Genomic DNA, 13,188 nt, shown 5'->3' on the forward strand with positions numbered 1-13,188 from the left:
GAAGTGTACATTAGTATACTTTTTCCCACAAGGGAACACATTGAAGCAGGTCTTTCTAAACCTGCTCTTCTCATAACTTAAATATTTGTGAGTGTGTGCATCAGACACACATTGCTGTCAGACTGTGTATTGAGTCATAACCTGTCTAGGCAACATATCAACCATCAGGCGTCAACCGACACTTCACCTAAAACAGAGAGCAAATTACTGCCTTTTCTGCAGATGAATACTTTATCGCCTTTTGACTCACCACATGATCCAAACCATAATTGTTCTATTGCATACTGATAACAACCCATCTTGTGCACTTAGCCACACACACACACACACACTTAACGGGAATACAGTTCAAACCAACAATCTTCTTCATATCTCATAAAAGGCACAAAGTTCATCTGATATTCTCAGGACATCATGCAATTTTACTTTACGCAGGGAACTAAATTAAACTAAACTAACTACACTAAACTAAATCACTAAACCAGCCATTCATCCTAGTCTTCCTGGAGGGGGGGGTCCCCATCTCACCTGGGAGCCATTTTAATTAGCTGCAGGATGTCCGTAAATTTCCCATGGATTAGCCCATACATTTTTAATCACACCAAACTATTCACCAGAGGCACACACACTCACTCACACACACACACACAGTAAACATGGCAGACGGATTTAATGCTGAGGGAGGGTGATTTTTCAGTCAGGCCGATTAAACAACACATCTTCTCTGGCATGTTTTACGGCTCTGTGACAGAGCCAGCTCGGGGATAATAAAATCCAGATTTGTAACGAACGCGTCAACACACTGAAAAGAAATACCATAACAGAACACAACACAAACCATAAACACTCGTAAGCAACGGCTAAACCGCCAGCTTGTGCCATTTCAGTAATTTAGATTTCTGAAGATGACATTAGCACTAGGGGTAGGAATGACCACATACCTTTAAGTGTGAGCTATTGATAATTCTCGGATAAGGACACAAGAAGACCAAATCTTGACCAAAGCTGAAATCTTTTAAAATGACCTTGAAGTGATTAATCAAAGATCAGTTTTCCAATTTCAGTTCAGCCAATTGGGACCGATATGATAATATTTAAGGGGGGACAAGGCTGAATAACGAACCAGATACAATTTTCCACCAAGAGTTTGTGAGCATCTTAGCACTCTAATAACAGACTATGGGGGGGTTGAAAGTGGTTACGAATGGATGGGTGCAGCCTAAACGTTTTCTGGGGTTTGGTGGAAAAAAGAAAGCTACCGAGTTTCTACCAGGGTGGCTGTGATGTTTACAGGAACAGCCACCTATTCAGCCTCCCCCACAGTACACAGGACCTACGTACATCCGGGGTGTCTAACAAGTAGCTCACAAGCTATCAGTAGCATCCCACCTATTTCTGAGTAGGTCTCCAAAAGGTTAAAGGAAAATAATAATAAATAACAGTCACTTGGTAAACCTGTTAGTTTGAAAATTGAAAGGAGCCTTAAAACAAATACAAAGCTTATTTAGCTGTTTTGGGTGGAGATCAGCTAGAATGGGAATGCTACTACTGAAAACATTGGTAGTTTTCAGCCATGTTCATTTTTTTTTTTCAAACTCGCTCTCTTGGACCCCTGACCTACACGATGCAGCCTTTGCTCATTGATTGCGATGTCAATTTCAGGTGGTGTGCCAGAGGCTTGGTAGCAATCTTCTGCTTTGGCCTTAATCTGTGCAGGTCCCCCCCTCCCTCAGATTCAGTGACAATTACATGGAGCCTCCTCGTGATGAAAGGAGGAGATGAGGATGTCAACGGCTGCCATGTTCCCTTTGAGGCGTTCTCCTTGTGTTTTTCAGTGAGTGCAGAATTACCATGCCTGTGAAGTCCACTGGGTTGTTTAAAGCTGCGAGTCGACTGCTTGTTAATTTGATTTGAAAATGTCAGGATGATACGGGGTGAGCTGGCCTTTATTGAATCAAAGGGGAACCAGAGGAATGTTGGTGGAGGTGGAGCTGATGGGCTCAAGAGACAAATGTTTGCCAACTTTGCCGATATGAAAAAACAAAAAATGCTAGTGCCCTACAATTACATCGCTTCTTCGCAGGTTCATGACATAAAAGTGAAGTAATCCATTCTAACCTTGCTTTGGTAAGGGAACAGAATGTGGAAGAAAAACAACAACAACAAAAAAAACAACAACAACAAAGAAAGTAGAGCACACATACATACTGTACACCCACACGCGCACACATACACACACCACTTTGGGCCTGGGGGGTAAAAGTGTTTGCCTTGAGTAACACTGTCTTTTTACCATCATTGAGCATAAACCAACACACCCACACAAATGTGGCAGACCCAAAAATACTCTTAACAAATGTCTGGACATTCTACAGAGAACAGATGTGGGGCGCAGCTACATGCGTGCGTGTTTATTTATGTCTGTACGTTTGTGTGCACGCCGAGCCTGGTTTGTCATCACACTCACTGTCTACACACTCACACACACAGACAGACAGACAGACAGGCAGACAGACAGAGAGACTGACAGAGAGACTGACAGAGAGACTGACAGAGAGACAGACAGACAGAGACACAGACAGAGACACAGACAGACAGACAGACAGACAGACGTGCCACCGTGTGCCCCCAGCCTCCACCAACCTGCAGGAGGAAGTGACCTTCTGTTCCCTTTGCTCCAAGTTTATCATGGCCTCACTCATTCAAATGACCCCCCCCCCCCCCGCCCCCCTGCCCGACCACTCCGCATGGCCTCACAGCACAGCACAGCACGCCACGCGATGCGCAAAACCCTGCATTTGAATGACGCTGGGCCACCTGATGCCTCGTGGGCCCAAAGTATTGTAAATACGGACTCCTCACATCCTGATCATGGACTTTTCAAAAGACCGAGGTCAGGCAAACGTCTCTGCTGCTACAAGACCAGAACAGAGACACTGAGGAGGAGCTTCTATCCTCAAGCAATCCGTATCCTGAACAAGACTATATAAACTACTCTTTTTTTTTTACACACTTGCACAGGGACTGTACACACACTGCACTTTTTTTTATTTATTACAAATATTTCTTGATCTTTCTTTACACTTGCACAGAAAAAGCTGAACACCAAACGAAATTTCACTACATACTTTACCTTATTGCTATATATGACAAATAAACCTCCTTTTATCCTTGTGTTGTCAGGGTTCTTTTGGGGCAATGTTTGGGCTTCAAACCTAACTAGCGACATGCACCTGTGTTGGCATAACAGGAACAACAAATGCAAATGAGACAACAGAAGAGCTTACTGCATGGCTACCCTTCTCTGTGCAGTGTGTGAGTCAGATAGCATGAGAGAGAGAGAGAGAGAGAGAGAGAGAGAGAGAGAGAGAGAGATAGAGAGAGAGAGAGAGGAGAGAGAGAAAGAGAGAGAGAAAGAGAGAGAAAGAGAGAGAAAGAGAGAGAGAGAGAAAGAGAGAGAAAGAGAAAGAGAAAGAGAAAGAGAAAGAGAAAAAGAGAGAGAGAGAGAGAGAGAGAGAGAGAGAAAGAGAAAGAGAAAGAGAAAGAGAGAGAAAGAGGAGAGAGAGAGAAAGAGAAAGAGAAAGAGAAAGAGAAAGAGAAAGAGAGAGAGAGAGAGAGAATAAGTATATATACTTTTTTGATCCCGTGAGGGAAATTTGGTCTCTGCATTTAACCCAATCGGTGAATTAGTGAAACACAAACAGCACACAGTGAACACACACAGTGAGGTGAATCACACACTAATCCCGGCGCAGTGAGCTGCCTGCTACAACGGCGGCGCTCGGGGAGCAGTGAGGGGTTAAGTGCCTTGCTCAAGGGAGAGGGAGAGAGAGAGAGAGAGAGAGAGAGAGAGAGAGAGAAAGAAAGACACACACATACACACGTCTCTCTCACTCACCCACACACACATCTAAACATGGCAGCTCACCTCACACTCATCACACAAAAGACACATTTGCAGGGGATCTAGCTCACCAGGGAAAAGTAAGCGCACACACACCTCAGGAGGACTAATGTGGCTGGTGTATGAGTTTGTTGGAGCCACCTCAGGGAATCTTTGCAGAGTGAAACCACACGCCACCAAATTTAGCCTCTCTAGCAGACTAGAGGAGCGGCTGAATAAGCATCTCTCTCTCACACTCACACACCTCTTATGTTTCTCAGGGACTTCTCCATCTGAACTGCAGCATCATCTAGTAAAAAGCTCATTAGTTCACCCTATTTTCTTCCCTGTCTACTCATCACCCCTCGTGATCCATTGCAAGAATGTACGTGTAGGTCTCTGAGTGTGTGTGTGTATATCGTGACCCTCTCAAATGGCCTTCTGCTGGCCTTGCGCTGCCCAGATGGAGCGGGCCCACTCCCTGGTCACTGCACACAGATGCCACAATGCAGCCATTCTGCCAGGCGGCCAGAACAAGGCTGGCAAAGGGCTGGCGTGTGGAACACGACACAGCTGTGGCACACACATACAGAGAGAGAGAGAGACAGAGAGAAGAGGAAATAGAAAGGAGGAGAGAGAGAGAGAGAAGGAAAGAGAGAGAGAGAGAGAAAGAAAATGGAGAAATGACAGACATTAAAATGAGAGGAAGGGTGGGCTAGTAGGGAGAAGAGCAGACTATAACAAGGGGGGGGGGGGGTGTAGTCGGAGGGGGACAAATATGGCTATCTGCCACCAACACACTGAAGCATATGGAAGGAGAACCATTGTGGAGCTGTCATTAATATGGGCAGCAAAATAGCACTGGGTGTCTCAAGGACTAAAGGTGTGTGTGTGTGTGTGTTGGGGGGGGGGGGGTCTCTAACCAAGTCTGCAGCCTAACTGAGTGATCACCAGCAGTCCACACAGTAGGTCACCATTCACATGCTGTTTGAAAGTCAGACATGGGAGGATCTCTCTCTCTCAAATAAACACAGTATACAGTAAAAACCCTGCCTGCACAGCCATGAGAGCCAACATGTGGGATGTTCTAGGCATGTGTTTGACTGTGGGAAGAACCAAATAATGTGGTCGTGGTCTTGTGGCTGTGTGACCTCTCGAACTAAGATGTTGAAAAGTAACATTTAAGCTTCTGGCCGAACAACTAGCTATTGGTTGTGCTTAAAGCATTGCCTTCTCATCAGTTTCATCCTGTTTATTGTGGTCAAGTCTGCCCCTGGGTCTGTCTTTAGAGGGGTGTATGTGCTGGCTGGGCTAAGCCCTGAATGTACACCTCTTTCGCTCGACCGTAGGGGTACGACTGCAGACTGCATCCCAGGGAAGGCTAAACCAGGCCTCCAGAAATACACACTGCCTGACAGCCAGATGGGAGAACATGAATAAAACACACTCCCACAACACATTTAAAAAGGAGCAATGATGCCGAGTGTGCTACTCACTAAGGGCTGAGTGTTAAGTGGTGTGCGTGTATACTGTATGTGTGTGTGTATATGTGTGTGAAGATGAGCTCCACCTGGGACTGCAAGTACAGCAGCACTATCGGATCTCCACTAGATCATCCTCTCAACTAGCCAATCAATTGATCTTCAGGAGAATGTGGTGATGGTGTGCATGCCTGTGTGTGTGACTGTGTGTGTGTGTGTGTGTGTGTAAGTGAGTGAGTGAGTGAGTGAGTGAGTGAAAGAGAGAGAGAGACAGAGGGAAAATCTGATCTTGAGAATACCCAGGGGTTCTAAGGTGTAACTCTAGGCCCACACAGGGGTCTCAGACAGATACAAGCCATGGGCTTTTAAAACATGCCAGAGACTGTAGTAATCTCGTGGTCATTTAGAGAGCATCAGGGCTGCCAGGTGGAGGCTGGGCATCAGCCATGGAGGGGCCAGCCTTAGCAGACACGACATACGGAGTGCAAACATGTCGCAGTCTGGTTTTGCACATTCCTAAGGGGATAACGGATGCCAGGATCAAATCAGGCACCCCCCGCTGGACCGGACTATAGGCACACCTTGGCCCATTTTGACGAGGGTTTTCCATAATGGAGAACTGGAAAATGTAATGTTATGGCCAAAACAAAAAAAACATGACCGAAGAGCAACGTCAATGAACGCTTCCAATTTAAACATGTAGCTCAGGTGAACTTGTCTCGTCTCAGTATTATTGAGGAGAATGTAACATGTTCATGTTATAAGGGTGCTGCATGCATTCTTAAAGCAGCAAATAGATAAAGAATTATTGAGGGCGCTAGTAATCACAAATATTAATTAATTGGCTAATGTTATCCGGTGATATCAAATTACGTAGCTTGTCATATGTAGAGTTAGCTAAAGGTTATCTGTGTATCGAGAATGAAAGTTGGAGGCATAATATAAGTGGTTTAAGTTAGTGAAAGTAAATTATCGTTAGGTGTAGAGAAGGCAAAATCACACACAAGTTATACTTCGGTTATTTAGGCTCAATATGCAGCAATAAAATGTTGACGTCGTCGTCGTCTGTAGAAAAACGTTATTTACCATTACACTTCCATCCAGCTGGCAATGGGTTAGCTTCGAACTAATGCTAGCTATTCTGACAGTGTAGACACGAAAATACCACCAACATCCGTCTTAATGAAACATTAACATGGTTAAAGAAGCGGATACCTTACATGGATAAACTTACAAAACAATATAATCAGTCCAGAGAGTCGAAGACACAACATCACATCATATATGATTCACACATCACGGCAATGGTGAAGTGACAAGTAAACTGACTTGGCAATATTGTGGATGCAGGTTCGTGTTAAGCCATGCGCTGCACAATAGCGAGCAAGGAAACGGACAACAATGCATTTTAAACACGCGTTTCCACACACCACACCAATATATGCCTCTCCACTTTCCGTTTTGTGCGGGAGTGTGGTCACTTTGGTTGTATATACGTGTGTTTCTAAACCTGACAGCAATCGACTATTATAAATATCGAGTATTTCCCAACCATATCTCCACCGCTAGCTCAGTCGTCCTTATTCCATCAATGAGGTTTAGCCTGGCGGCAACAGTCGCTCGATGTGGCTACAGCTGAGGACGGAGGTGGCTAGCTGGCTAATTGACTGGTAAACTATCTAGGCAGAGAGACAACCCTTGGGGAAATATAAGCGGTATGTCCAAGTTCATGCATGTGTTTAGCATCTGGCCCTGTGCGGTTGATGTACAGACACATAACATCACTACGTTGTAATTCTGACAGATGCTTTTCAGTAATTTGTGGGAAGTCAATCGCAGATTAATGCAGCAGTGGCTAGTGGAAATGGACAGGGACAAACAACAGTTAGAACTGCAACTCACCATTAGATATCCTCTTGGCAAAATACCCTCCCCGCACCTTCACGATATACTGCGGCAATGAACGCAGGCGATGTCTGTTCTAGTCAACATCCAGTTTAACCGGGTTAAATAAAGTAAATCAAAGCACAGTTTCCGCAGAGCTTTCTCGTTTGAGTTCGCACAGGGCCGTGAAAAGGAAATGGTCTCCGTTTCATTCAGACACCTCGTGTGCGCTTGCGCATTGTCCACTGGCATACCACTCCACAAGGGTGGATAGATGGAAAGAGAGCGTGGAATGATGGATACCACGCGCCCTCTAGCGAAATATCAGAATGATTTGTTTGAGTCCAGCATCCGAACACAAGTAGCCTACTACCCCTGGATGCAGGGGCTTCTCTCCGAACATCGGCTGATTCTATTTCGAATAATTTCACTAAAATATGTATTTTGCATGCGGGTTTATACCCCGACGTTAGTCTACAAAAACACAAGGTTAAAATGTTAAGAATAGACTCGACACCCAAGTCCTGATCAACTGATCATGGGTCAGCATCCTTAGTTTCAAGGTGATCATAAGCAGTGTTGGGCAAGTTACTTCAGAATCGTAATGTATTATGTATTACTTATTACTGTCATTTCAAAGTAATTTGTTACATTATAATATTACTGTCTCTGAATTGTAAGGCATTACACTACTATTGTATTACTTTTAAGTTACTTTTACCAAAATATCTAGAAATATGGATTTGGAATTCTAAATGCAGTTTATTATGCTAAATGCAGCTCATTGCACTTCTAATGGAGGCGATGTGGTATAACATAATTACATTACATTACATTACATTTGGCTGACGCTTTTTAACCAAAGCGACTAACAACATGGTAAACAGTAAGTTTTTAGAACAATTCTCACAATTTTAGGACAGTTTAAAAAAAAAACATTAGAGTACAGTAAGAATAAGTGCGTCGGTGAGTGCTGTTTTTAACAGTTACTTGTCAGTTTAAAACGGCTGGTGAGTGCTAGGATCAGTAAGACTTGTTGTAAGTGTTGCTATGAGAGTAGATGTTCTCTAAAGAGCTGGGTCTTCAGGAGTTTTTTGAAAGTGGAAAGGATGTCCCTGTCCTTGTAGGAACTGGCAGTGTGTTCCACCAACGAGGAACAACAGATGAGAAAAGTTTGGATTGGCTTGAGCGTACCGGTGGTAGAGCTAGACGTCGTTCGTCAGAGGAGCGCAGCGGTCTGGAGGTAGTGTAAGTCTGTATGAGGGCATTCAAGTAGGTGGGAGCAGAACCGGAGACTACTTTGTAGGCAAGCGTTAGAGACTTGAATTTGATGCGGGCCGCCATAGGTAGCCAGTGTAGCTGGATGAGCAGCGGGGTAACATGTGCCCTTTTGGGTTGGTTGTAGACCAGGCGCGCCGCCGCGTTCTGGATCATCTGAAGTGGTTTCACTGCGCAGGCTGGGAGACCTGTCAGGAGGGCATTGCAGTAGTCGAGTCGTGAGATGACTATTGCCTGAACCAGAAGTTGGGTAGCATCTTGAGTCAAGTAAGTCCTGATTTTCCGTATGTTGTAGAGTGCAAAACGGCATGACCGGGCGACTGAGGCAACATGATCCGAGAAGTTTAGTTGGTTGTCAAGAACAACTCCTAGATTTCTTGCAGTCCTGGTCGGTGAAACAGACAGGGAGTCAAATTTGATGTTGATGTCGTGGTGTATGGTAGGTTTAGCTGGGATGACCAGCAGTTCAGTCTTTGAGAGGTTCAGCTGGAGGTGGTGTGCCTTCATCCATGTAGCTATGTCTGAAAGGCAATCCGAGATCCGTGCTGAAACCAGGGGGTCGTCAGGTGGAAAGGACAGATAGAGCTGTGTGTCGTCTGCATAGCAGTGGTATGAGAAGCCGTGCGAACGGATAATCTGTCCCAAGGAGGTGGTGTAGATAGCAAAGAGGAGGGGGCCCAGCACTGAGCCCTGGGGGACCCCTGTGGTGAGATGGTGAGGTGCGGATAGCTGACCAAGCCATGATACGTTAAACGAGCGTCCTGTGAGGTAGGATTCAAACCAGGAGAGAGCAGAACCGGAGATTCCCATGTCAGCGAGTATAGAGAGAAGGATACGGTGATTAACCGTGTCAAAGGCAGCCGATAAGTCAAGCAGAATGAGTACTGATGACCGAGCGGTCGCCCTGGCTTCTTTTAAGGCTTCTGTTACAGACAGCAGAGCCGTTTCAGTAGAGTGGCCGCTTTTGAACCCAGACTGATTTGGATCCAGAAGGTTGTTCTGTGAAAGGAAGTCAGAGACCTGTTTGGAGACTGCTCGTTCAATGCCTTTGGATAGGAAAGGCAGTAGTGAGACAGGGCGGTAGTTCTCGACTTGAGCAGGGTTGAGAGAAGCTTTCTTAAGTAACGGTGTTACCCGGGCCATTTTGAACGCTGTTGGAAATGTGCCGGAGGTTAGCGAGGCATTGATCACATGTGTGATAGCTGGAGCGATGGTCGGGCTGATGGACTGAAGTAGGCTCGTAGGTATAGGGTCCAGCGAGCATGTGGTAGGACGGCTGCATGTCAGGAGTCTGGACACTTCACTCTCGGAGAGAGGCATGAATGCTGAAAAAGATGTTCCAGCAGTCCCTAGAGGTTGTAGGAGTGCGGTATCTGAGTCAGATGCGTTGAGTGGGCATGTAGAGAATTGACTGCTGATTGCCGCCACTTTGTTTGTAAAAAATGAGGCGAGGGTATCTGCAGTAAGGCTGGATGGAGGAGGAGGTAGCTGAGGGTTGAGTAGCGATTTGAAGGTTGAGAAAAGTTTTCGAGTGTCTGTAGCGCTGTTGATTTTGTCATTGTAGAAAGCAGTCTTAGCAGCAGTGATGCTGGCTGAGAAGGAGGTCAGGAGTGTCTGGTAGTTTTTGAGGTCGTCAGCTAGTTTGGATTTGTGCCATTTCCTCTCCGCTAATGACTGAGCTAGGCTTAAGGTTAACAACAGTAGAATGCAATAGGCGCAGTGATGGCTCATGATGCAATACAAGGAACAACCATAGCCAGAATTTTGTTAAAAGCAGACAAAAGGTCGAAGTCTGGTCAATTGTGATAGAAATGCTGTAACTTTAGGCTTAGGCCCACTCATTAAAATCAACAGAGAGCCCACTACCTGTATATTGTAACCCAAAACTTGTCAAGATAGGCTACACAGTGCCGCTGCCATTTTGGTGCCCTAACTGGTGAAATACAGTATTAACCTAAGTATGTCACCATATGGCCAACTATAAAGATGTAATCTGCCTGTTCCCAGGGATGGGTAGGCTAGTATTTCTGAAACATGTAATATGTATTTGTATTTCAAATACAAAATAGTATTTTGTCATTTGTATTTTATTGGGTTGAAGGAAATGGCTCTGTATTTTGTATCAAATACTGCAAAATTCTATGTGAAAAACACTTTAAAAAGTAGATACTACACACAGGTGTAATGAATAATTGGTAATTAGGCAACAATGGTTTATTTTTTATCGCAATCAGCTAATGTGAGAACAGCTGTGTTCACAGACACTCACAGCTTTGTGCCAGTGACGGCTACTGTTGAAGCATCAGCTCTGGTCTGAAGCACTGGTGTGAAGTCATACGCAAGTAAAGATGAGCAAGTTTACCTGTGCAAGTTCACATAAGGACACTGACAAAGGCAAACATGTCCTATTGTCTCCATGCCAATCTTTAACAGAAAAAATGTCAGATATCTCAATGAACCACAATGACATCAATAGATGGTAAGGTGTTTGAATTCCCTTCCTTGTAGCATCCATTTCTGCATTCTACAGTGGGGACAAGTTCACCTTGTTTAATTAAATAACAATTCTATTTCCTTATTAGCTGCATACTTGAGGTTGGAGATGTTAAGGCATATCAAGTTTCTCACATACTGGAACTTCAAGATACATAGCCTTAAGATTTTCTTATTTAGTTCTGCACTGGACTTGAATTAAGAAATTTGGCACAGATACACAATTATGATTTTGGCCTATTGATTATAATGTGGTTAATTGAAAGCTCTGTCAGTCATTTTGGATAAGCATCAGCTAGATGACTAAATGTAAATGTAAATTCTTGAATTATCACACTACATGAACTTGCATACGGTATACTATTTGGTATGACGGGCCAAATTGTATTGTTTTTTACTATATAGTTTTAATAGGCTAAATGTTTGGGATATTAAAAAGCTTTTTTTGCAGTGCTTCCATACTTCCTTGAAAAAAGTATTTTGAGTATTTTCTAAATACAAAAATACAGTATTTTATTTTGATACATAATATGGTTACTGTATTGTGTAGTTTATTTTGATACATTAAAAATGAGAGTATTAGGTATTTTATTTTGAAATACATTCTGATGTATTTTTGCCCATCCCTGCCTGTTCCCAGCATTAGAACAACACTTTGCGATGGTTAGCTTGTCATCTGTGACGATATATGCTAGGCCTAAGTGACTGACCTATCTGGGTGCGTTTGGAGATGCCTGATGAAATCAGACGTTGTTGAATAGGCATAATTTATCCTGGTGCCACACACCTTGCATGTAGCTGTTCGCTTATTTCCTCTGTGCAGTTAGTTTTTGTAACCGAAAGTAATGATAAAAGGCACAACTCCGGGAGGACTTCTTGTCGCCATGGTCAATGCATTTATATCTGTGAGTGTGCGAAATAAATTTAGATTAAAAAAGCAATAATTGCATGAAATACACAAGGGCGTAGGTTTGGTCTCAGCTTTGGTGGGGACACATCCCCAACTCCTGTTGTCACAATACCAACATTAGTGTTTCAATACCAATACTAAGTGAAGAATCTCAATTTCGATACTTTTGCGATTTTTTTTTTAACTTGATTTGGTTTGTGTGATTTGTGAGATCATTCACATCAGTGGCAATCATAGAATTTGATTGACCCTCCACACACACACACACACACACACACACACACACAAACACAGACATACATAGAAAGTGATGGTTGTCATCAGTGTTGGGCAAGTTACTTCAAAATCGTATTATGTATTACTCATTACTGTCATTTCAAAATAATTTGTTACATTATAATATGTATCTGAATTGTAAGGCAATACACTACTATTGTATTACTTTTGAGTTACTTTCACCAAAATATCAAGAAATATGAATTTGGAATTCTAAATGCAGTTTATTATGCTCAATGCTGCAGCTCATTGCACTTCTAATGGAGGGTGATGTGGTATAACATAATGACTGAGCTAGGCTTAAGGCTAACAACAGTAGAATGCAATAGGCACAGTGATGGCTCATGATGTAATACAAGGAACAATCATAGCCAGAATTGTGTTAAAAGCAAACCAAAGGTCAAAGTCTGGTCAATTGTGATAGAAATGCTGTAACTTTAGGCTTAAAATTAACAGAGAGCCCACTACCTGTATATTGCAACCCAAAACTTAGACATGTCAAGATTTCTGAAACATGTAATATGTATTTCAAATACAAAATAGTATTTTGTAATTTTTATTTTATTGGGTTGAAGGAAATGGCTCTGTATTTTGTATCAAAATACTTTTTTGGTGTGTATTTTTGTATTTTAAAAATACTATGTGAAAAACACTAAAAAAAGTTACTACTTGATGAATAATTGGTAATTAGGCAACAATGGTTAATGTTTATCGCAATCAGCTAATGTGAGAACAGCTGTGTTCAACGACATTCACAGCTTTTCAGTGACGGCCTTTGCTTAAGCATCAGCTCTGGTCTGAAGTATAAGTATGAATACTCTTTTGATCCCGTGAGGGAAATTTGGTCTCTGCATTTATCCCAATCTGTGAATTAGTGAAACAAACCTAGCACACAGTGAACACACAGTGAGGTACCCACTAATCACGGCGCAGTAAGCTGCCTGCAACAACAGCGGCGCTCAGGGAGCAGTGAGGGGTTAGGT

At 43.3% G+C, this 13,188-nt stretch overlaps 1 protein-coding gene across 3 annotated transcripts in view; it reads right to left on the reverse strand.

The window, feature by feature from the left end:
• The window catches only part of LOC121681756 (tyrosine-protein kinase CSK), a 58,544-nt gene extending 51,061 nt beyond the window's left edge, over positions 1-7,483 (reverse strand). For all 3 annotated transcript variants that reach the window (XR_006022274.1, XM_042061678.1, XM_042061679.1), the window contains exon 1: positions 7,267-7,483. The gene's annotated coding sequence lies outside the window, so the exon portion shown is untranslated. The remainder of the gene's footprint in view (positions 1-7,266) is intronic.
• Positions 7,484-13,188: the final 5,705 nt, after the last annotated feature.

This window comes from Alosa sapidissima, chromosome 14 (assembly GCF_018492685.1).
Source record: "Alosa sapidissima isolate fAloSap1 chromosome 14, fAloSap1.pri, whole genome shotgun sequence".
In the NCBI taxonomy this organism is placed as follows: Eukaryota; Metazoa; Chordata; class Actinopteri; order Clupeiformes; family Clupeidae; genus Alosa; species Alosa sapidissima.